At 30.2% G+C, this 7,975-nt stretch overlaps 1 long non-coding RNA gene across 1 annotated transcript; it reads right to left on the bottom strand.

Moving 5' to 3' along the window:
• Positions 1–739: 739 nt before the first annotated feature.
• LOC122196489 (uncharacterized) lies at positions 740–3,388 on the bottom strand. Its single transcript, XR_006188228.1, has 2 exons — positions 3,239–3,388; positions 740–2,506 (listed from the first exon to the last, which is right to left on the bottom strand). It is a non-coding gene; the product is annotated as an uncharacterized LOC122196489 (long non-coding RNA).
• Positions 3,389–7,975: the final 4,587 nt, after the last annotated feature.

Below are 7,975 nucleotides of genomic sequence, written 5' to 3' on the forward strand. Positions count from 1 at the left end.
CATTTTCTTCGTCATCAGATGAGGCCGAACATGCATCATATTACATAACATATTTAGATGACAAAGATAAAACATTTTGTAGCTTTGATGACACTGATATTCAACTAATAATTGTAGAATTGGAACTAAGCTATAATGTTACCAAGATAATAGTCAAGAATACGTAACATAGAAACGATAATATCTACTCAAATTTGGTGGAACATATATATACAGAACACTTATTGACAATGAAAACAATATATTGTATTTTTTTTCTTAGAATTATGTGTTTTCAATTGAATAATGTAATTTTATTATTATCATTGTGAGATTTGTTTTCATGGAAGGCACACCATCTATCCATGGGGGGTCGGTTAATGTTAACAAAAGTAGTTCTTGGAAGTCTCCCATCCTTTTTATTCTCACTTTTTGTAGCACCGGTAAGGGTTATTAACACACTTAAGAAGATTAGAAGGAAATTTCTATGAAGCGGTACTAAAAACAAAAAGAAAATTAGTTGGGTGGCATAGGAGAAAGTGATAGCGCCAAAAGAGGTTGGAGGTATAGGGCTGGGGTCACTCAGGAAATTCAATTTATCGCTCATTGTCAAGTGGCCGTGGAGGTTAAGGACTTAAAAAAAATACATTATAGAATCATGTCATCACATGGATACATAATCTTCAAAAAACAAACATTCAGACTACATATCCAATAAAGTTATCACAGGTGTTTAGAACAACATAGCAGGAACTAAAGATGATATATTCAAATCGGGTATTAATATTGAAGATGTTATAAAAAAGGTCAAATCGGGAGATGACATTATGTTCTGTCTTGACAATTGGTGTGGCAATGACACTCTCAAAAATGCATTTCCAGACCTGTATCAAATGGAGAAATGTAAAATATGTAGAGTCAATGAAAGAATCAAGACTGATGGTCTCAATTGGAAGTGGAAAGCGACTCTAAGTTCTATGGAGCATATTCGAGATTTAAATGTGTTGACATCTAGACTTGGAAATTTCCAGCCAATCTCAGGTTGATGATCGAAAGTGTAATATTTCAGAGGATGGCATTTACCATGTAGATTCATTAAGAAGCATGATCGATAGTTTACAACAAATGGCAGATGGCGTGGTAATTAAATAGACGCATGATGTTCCAATCATGGTTGACTTCTTTGTATGGAGAGTGAATTTGGGATGCATTCCAACTGCATGTTCTCTATTAAAACGTGGTGTACCTGTCGAATCCCCACTATACAGGCAATGTTTGATTGAAAATGACGATGTAGATCACGCCCTGATTCGATGCTCTTTTGCAGCCACTATATGGCATTGGATATTCAAATGGTGTGATATCCTAGTTCCTCAACTTAGCAATGTGGTAGATTTAATTACATTCGTGGATAACTGGGGGAATTTTCAGAAAAAAGGAACAATCTTCACATCATTTGTTACGAGCATTATGGCTGATCTGGAAAGCAAGGTGCGATTTGGTATTCAGAACAATCCGCATGTCCCCAACCAAGGTGGCTTATAACGCAAAATCCATTGTGTACACATGGATTAAACATAGGCGGAAAAAAATGTTGTTATATATGGATTTAGTGGTGTATTAGCCCATTCATCTCCTTGTAAAACTTTGTATTGTTCTTGTTTCTTTTTCTACCCCATCTAGCCACTTGTTAGATGGTGGCCCCTTTTTAATATGTTTGTCGGTTCCAAAAAAATATTGATTATAAACTTGATTTTAATTTTTTTTGAACCTCGAATGTATTAAAAAAATTAGCAAGGCGATAGACAAAATTACAGAGTACATGTATTACAAGGGTCAATACACCACACAAACCAATTAATGAAATTAAAAGAAGATCTATGTTTAATCCAATTAAATGAAACTAACTGGATATCATCCGCCAATTCGTAAGGGATCTCATCTCTCTTTGTTGAACATCAAAGAATTTCGTGCTTTCCAGATTAACCAAATCACAGAGTAAATGAGGGTAAGTTTGAGTTTTTTCTTCTTTTTATCAGAAACTGGGGTTGCCAACATCGTAAGCAATTCCAGTCTATCCCCAGGAATCGAAGCTAACAACCCACTCCAGGTGATAAACCAACTCCAAATTTGTGTTGAAAAGTTACATTTGAAGAAAATATGATCCACCTCCTCATCATTCAAGTAACAGACAGAACAAGTCAACAACACCAAATTAACACCTCCATTAACAAGATTTTTAGCCACTGGAACCTTATTGGAAATCACATGTCAAATAAAATAATTAATTTTAATCGGAACCCAACTAACCTATTTAAATCCCCGGAGTAAACAACAATTGTCACTCTCCATTAGAAGCCTCAAGGAACGGATCATAAAAATCCCATAACCATCGATTTTTCAGCTCAAAGTATCAAAGGTCTTTGACAGCGCCGACCACCCACTGTCGCATTCAACCTGTTCCATTCTTCAGTCTCCTTTCCCATTCTAGGTTGTCTCCTCCGGCTCTCATATTTTTTATATTTTACTGATTTGTAAAAAATAAGTATTATTATCTGTAACATAGATAAATCATTATTTTTTTGCATAATGGAATGGAAGTTCCATATTTGCCAACCAATGTAGTTATTTAGTAGATGCAATAAATTTTACCTTTATAATATGGCATCGCTTAACTAAGAAATTAGCTTACCGAATGCACCTTTTCATAATCAAACCATGAATAACAACCGTTTTTCTTAAAAAAAAAAATCAAATATTTAAGAATTCATGCACAGAAAAATATATTGAAAATCTTCAAATTAACTTTCATAGAATGAAAAAAAAAATCGATTATTATATATATTTTTTAACAGTAAGTGTTGATTTTGAACTCATATTTATTAAATAAAAAAATCATTTAATATCTCCATTAGTAAATGAAGTGGAAACTGGAAAGGAATGGAGGGCAGACAAGTTCATGAATTAGCCAATGACCGACATACACAAGGGCCCCCCTTCGATGGACCGTTTACCTACCTCATCAAGTCATCAACTACACTAGTGTGATACTCTGATTCCACAGATTTTTACCAGGGGTTGTAACAAGAAAAAAAAAACATTATTTTATATATTGGACCTAAATTATTGAATATATATATATATATATATATATATATATATATATATATATATATATATATATATATATATATATATATATATATATATATTAAAAAAAGATGAAGTTAGCAACAGTATCCATAATTCGGGTACTCACGCTTTCTCGATGCTTCAATTAGTCATATCCCTAATCCATCTCCCTTTCGCCATCTCAGTCGGCATGTAATGATAAATAGAAAGCTAGCCCGCATGGGTTGGAACTTTTTTTTTGGGCTTTCTTATTAGGATGTGGTTTTACATTTGACAAATTCTTTAATCAATTTAATGTGTCCAACTAGAATATTAAATTGTATAAATTAATATCTATGTTTGTGATGTGGGGTATTTTTATTGAACATAAATTATTTTTGTTACCCATATGTCCCGATCAGCATCCCCACATGAAGCAAATAATTGTTCTTGCTTAGCAGGTGGATGGATTGTATCTAATGTTATGTCATGGGCAAAAATTTCATCGTTTTGCCCTTTTGCCTTTTTCCTTTTTTATGTCTTCTATATTTTGCTATTTCGTTCCTTATATTAATATTAACCACTTAGCGGTGGAAGTGAGGGGTTTTAGACAAGGTGTCTTTGGTGGAGACAATGTCAAAGGCATCTAAACCATGGTTCGTGTTGCGGTTTTAGTGTCATCAATCAATTTAGTATAATCGAGATTAACGCGAGACAAGTTGATTTCAAAGTTGTCTTTAGTTTAAGCTTAGAGGTGCGGGGTGCACACTCGGATAAAGAGACCTAGACAGTTGTCCCACTAAAAACCAACGGTTACCACAAAAAATAACTAATTTTAACCCCCTTTTGTCTATATAAACATTTTGATTATTGCAGAAGATAATGATGATTATTACACTGTTACTTTGCCAAAATATTGTCTAAAAGTATATGAAACTTTTGTTTCGAGTTTTTAACCAAAATGGGGTTATTAACAAAAATATTTACCAATCTAGTATAGTTAAAATATTTACCAAACTAGTGTTTTTATTCATTTTTTTCTTTCAGTATTTCTTATTATTTTTCTATTTATTTAAAATATCGGCCTTTTTACTTTTTTTTTATTTCAGTTTTTTTACTATTTATTGTTTTAAATATGAGTTTACTATTATTATTATTTTTTTCAATTTTTTTTAGTTTTTAGTTTTATTTTTATTTAATATACATTTAACATAAATATGTAACACACAAAAGAGCTTTATTATTTTGGTTCATTATATGCCTATTTGATTAATTTTTTTCTACCGTTTATATAGTGATTATGACTTTACTTTAATTTTCTTACCATTTATTTATACATATATTTTTAAAAACTTAACCCTTTACAAAAAGAAAGTTTTCTCTCATGTCTTTATTTATACAGCCTTTGCATGCTTTTTAATTGAGTTTCTTTACATTGAAAACAAAATATAAAACGTAAAAGTAATAGTTGTGTTATCAAATTTTGTCCGTATATTTTTTTTACAATTTTTTTTTCACATGTTTTGAAATAATAGTTTTTATTGATTTGGAAATTTGTTTTCTAAATATTTTTTACATATTTCGTTTTATGCATGTATTTTATGATGTCTTCGTTTTACAAATTAGATTTTTTTAAAATTTGTTTTCTATGTTTTTACATATTTGTTTTTATGTAAAGACATGTAAACTTTAGCTTTTTATATTTTATTTTCAATGTAAAGAAACTCAATTAAAAAGCATGCAAATGTTGTATAAGTAAAGACATGAGAAAAAACTTTTTTCTGTAAAGGGTTAAGTTTTTAAAATATATGTACAAATAAATGGTATGCAAATTAAAGTAAACTCGTAATCACTATATAAACGGTAAAAAAAATTAATCAAATAGGCATATAATGAACCAAAATAATAAAGCTCTTTTGTGTGTTACATATTTATGTTAAATGTATATTAAATAAAAAAAAAAGCTGAAACGAAAAAATAATAATAAACTGATATTTAAAAACAATAAATAGTAAAAAAACTGAAATACAAAAAAAAAAAAAAAAGTAAAAAGGCCGATATTTTAAATAAATAGAAAAACAATAGAAATATTGAAAGAAAAAATGAAGAAAAATACTAGTTTGGTAAATATTTTTCAAACTATACTAGATTGGTAAATATTTTTTTCAATTACCCATTTTGGTTAAAAACTCAACAAAACAAAGGTATTATGTGTTTCTACAATCTCGGGTTTGCCTGAAATCTAGATTGATTTTTGGATTATCACAAATCTGAATTCATATAACCCTAAATCCTAAGTATACGGTCGAGTTACAAATTTCAAAAAGTGTTCTAACACGATCCTAAAAACTATACAAGTTGAATCGATATTTAGAACCAATTTTTTTAAAAGGTAAGGTTGTTAGACCCGTCTTCCTTTTAACTGACATATCTGTCAATTACACATATAGTTCCTCTGAATAAATTAGGAGAAACCAGTGAGGAGAACCATTTTAAAGATTTCCATTAGCATATACTACATATGAGCTTCTCCTATTTCTTGTCCTATAATGTTGTTTGACCTTCTGCCACTCATCGCCGATTGAGAAAGATGATTTAACTATGCAATAAGATTGAATTGTCGAAGTCTCTTCCAACCAATGTTTGAAAAGGGGGGGGGGGGGGGGGGGGGGGGGGTTGCGTGAGCATATTAAACATTTTCCAATGTGATATAAAAGGTATTGTGTAGGGCTCAAAGATGTTAATAATCATATAAAATTAAAATTAATAAAAAATAATTAAAAAACACCATAAAAAGGGAAATATAGTCATTTAGTTGGAACGATGACTAAAAATGTGACAAAAACCTCAAATAAAGACTAAAATTAAAAGTCAAAACCCTTTGGCGCCAAACTTAAAAATCAACTCAACTCAAGGACCAAAAACATAATATATATATATATATATATATATATATATATATATATATATATATATATATATATATATATATATATATATAATCAAGTTCAACAACAAACTCCCTAAAATAGAACAAACCAACAAACTATGCATTAATTAGATACATATATTTTTTTTTTAAAAACAATCGATTAATTTCCCTCGCAAGTCAAAATCATCCATCCATGGATGGTGGTCTGTCCAGTTAAGCATACCCAAAACCTCATATCCTTCATCTACAAGCTTTCTCATATCCACGCACTTGACATCGTTTGAATCCATTCAGTATTGTCTTCCAAACACAGACCAAATCATGTTACTGAGAGAGGCTCGCTTGAGCAATTTACGAATACTTATGTAGGTCGTTCCTCTCTACTGATGTTGATGATGAAACATCTCCACCATCTGATAAGAAAGCACCATGCTCTGACCTTCTCATACTTTGATTTGCTTAGGACAAAAGAGATGTGTGGCTGCAATCTATTAATTTCCCGTTGCTCAACGTTTTTTTTAGTATATTCTTTAGTCTTATTTAAGTATTTCCCAACCCATGTCTCCTATCCCCTATAGTTTTACTTCCATTCATCTACGTAATCAGATATGAATAGAGATCTAACAAACATGAGATGGATTAAGAATTTTATTCATGTATGACTGATTTAAACCTTATTTGAGTGGTCCTTTATGCCCTCATCAGGAAACATACCTCCCTAAAGAAGAAATTGAGAAGTTGCATTCTGGGTGTTTGATAAAATGCCTAAGTGAAGCTATCATTCATGTTTTGCCCCTATATCCAAACTAATTAAATCATGTTCACCCAAGTATGTGAAAACAAGAAACGTTGTTATCTATTTCTTTTATAATTGCTAAATTTTGAAGTTACTAATCTTTTTTTTTTATTATTTTTTTATAAAATAATGATTTATGCAACTCTTTATGTTATTTATCTTTCAGTTATCTTAAACAATTTTGAACTTTGTATTTTTCTTTGATACTAGGATCTCATTTTAAAGATGCTTATTCTATATTACTAAGCAGCTTATATTATCTTATTTCTATTAGTGAGAATTCAACCGGCCATCTTGCAAGTGCAGTTTACTTGAAAAACTTAAAATCCACATATTGTGCTCGATTAAATTCCATTCAATCATTTAGTGACATTAACAGAGATGTGAGTTTTTCTACAGTAAACCTTTCATTCATATCACTACTATCTAAATTATTGTTTTTTAAGTCTTAAGCATGTCAGGTCATAGGAGATGCAAGTCATTCATCCAGATGTACATTCTCTGTTCACAACAATGTTATTCATCCATCTGCTGTTCTTGGCTAAAAAACAACAATGATTTCATGCTCTTTATTTATTTTTTAACATAAAGTGTTGGTTATATAAATGACGTTTGATATGTATATATATATATATATATATATATATATATGTGTGTGTGAGAGAGAGAGAGAGAGAGAGAGAAAACAAAGAGGAAATAGAAGGAAAATATAAATGAGGGTAGATTTGTAGAAAGTTAAATTATTCACGAAGCTGATATATAGTTACCCATTTACCAATATCTTGTTCTTGAAATATTTTCAAAACTACTTTTCGATGAAAAATAAATTATACATAATAGCAACATAAATTATCCACACGTAACACATTACAAACCAAATTTTAAACAAGTCTGCTATAGACTTCTCGATTGGAATTCGAACATGAATTCATTACTATTTGATTGGATTGATTAATTAGGTCAACTTGATTCAATCTGTAGGAATGAAGAACACGGGGGAAAAGCGAACAAGAAGAAACAAATGAGGGGTATTTTGGTCAAACTTCTTGCTGTGATTTTTATTGAACTAAAAGCTTATTGTAACATTAAAATAACGTTCTTATTTATACTTATTTTTTGTATCAATAATTCCAAAATATAAAAAACTTGTACTAGCA

Source organism: Lactuca sativa, chromosome 2 (assembly GCF_002870075.4).
Source record: "Lactuca sativa cultivar Salinas chromosome 2, Lsat_Salinas_v11, whole genome shotgun sequence".
Taxonomy (NCBI): domain Eukaryota; kingdom Viridiplantae; phylum Streptophyta; class Magnoliopsida; order Asterales; family Asteraceae; genus Lactuca; species Lactuca sativa.